Below are 1,727 nucleotides of genomic sequence, written 5' to 3'. Positions count from 1 at the left end.
CAGGTAAACCTGGCGCGTGCAGCTGGCCTGTGCTTTAAGGGAACGAAGGCTAAAAACCCATAAAATACAGCAGAAGTTTTGGGCGCAATCACCCTCCTGTATGGAAGTGTGGACTGCCTCAGGAGATGAACGCCTGATGTTCATATATTCATAAAGTTGGGAAGTATTTTCTGATATTTCATCTCCAACGTGAGCCTATGTGACTGTAGGAGCATCCCATGCAGTCAAGACCCAACCTCCCAAGGTTGCATCTTCCATCCCTTTGCTGGGTAGTTTGCCCCATACATATGCTGTGGGAAATTTGGCTTTAGGTTTCCAGAATACAGGCTTTCTTCCCTCTCCTACGTGCTTTGATGAGCAGAGAAGTAGGTGGCAACTGTGACGTGTAAAGTATGATCCCTGAGTTAGTACCCAGCCTGTCATCGTGCATCATTTTGGGCTGTTGGCAAACACAAGCAGATATCACCGCATTAGTTACATTCGGGTCACGTTTTCAAGGTTTTCTTCACCATTATGACAGCTAAAGAGTAGCGGTTGTTTTATTATTTGTGAGCGCCTGGAGACCCCAAAGTTAGGGCATCCTCTCCTAAGGCACCGGTGGCTCTGCCCTGTCTCTGTGTCTCATGGTACACGACCAGTTTTCTTGCCCCTATTCTCTGTTTCTTGACCTGGGTAATCTTCTTACACAACTAGCGTCTGGTCTGGAGCACTTAAGCCCTGTTGGGCTCATCTCTTGAAGAACCTCTTATTTTTCCTTTCCGTTTGGCACTTACCGGTTTCAGTTGTGCACTCTTTGCGAAGATGACTAAATAGATATCTTGTTTTCAGCCATATATAATTCGACAGGAACTGCACCAGTGGGGAGATGTGGAAGTATAATGGAATACTTTCTAATTTACCCGGATAATTTGCAGAGACTGCTAGTCCTCTGTTGGTTTAAGCCAAACTTTGGTGTGGGTTGTTTTGTTGGTTTTTTTTTATTTCCTCAAGAATATAATTTTATATTAATTAAACTGGGATTGTCCAAAGGTGTGTGTAAATTCTATATGATTAGTTGAAAAAGGCACCTTTCTGGGGAGGAACAAGGGCAATCCACTGTGACGGAGCTCAGACAGTTGCAGTATTTTAATCAGCATGGGCGTGCTACCCGTTAGTACAAAACCAAAACAAAAACCCTAGGAACGGTGAGTTTCTCCTCACAATCTGTTTAGTTTGGGAAAACAAATGAAATAAAGAAATAATTTAATGCTCAATTAAATAATTGAACATCCTCCCTTCCCAGGATGCACAAGGTGGTTATACAAAAAACATTTGTTAAACAAAAGTGACCATTAATAATCCAAACTTGTTCCCTTTTTGGCTGATTTTCATGCAGACCCATCCCCATCATAAAAGAGCTGTAAGAGGAAGCTTGTCTTTATTTATTAATTCAGACTGACTTCAGAAAGCGCTCCCCAAACCACCAGTGATGCCTTCTGACAGGCTCGTAATCTTTGCCCGCTGCTGCAGGAGCAGCATTACAACAGCTTGTCATTAGTCCTGGCACTCTCCGCCGCGGCACCGGCGGGTACCACTACCTGCCGTCGTTCGGAGCGAGGCAGCTTTGCAATTTAGCTGCAGGTACGGCTTATTCCTCATCCGCATCTTGGGTTCCCGAGCATCTCCGTTTGTCACGGTGCGGTGTCAGCCCTGTGTCACGCACGATGACCTCCGATGCATTTCACGTG

Source organism: Gymnogyps californianus, chromosome 6, assembly GCF_018139145.2.
Source record: "Gymnogyps californianus isolate 813 chromosome 6, ASM1813914v2, whole genome shotgun sequence".
Lineage (NCBI taxonomy): Eukaryota > Metazoa > Chordata > Aves > Accipitriformes > Cathartidae > Gymnogyps > Gymnogyps californianus.
This window is presented reverse-complemented; position numbering follows the sequence as displayed.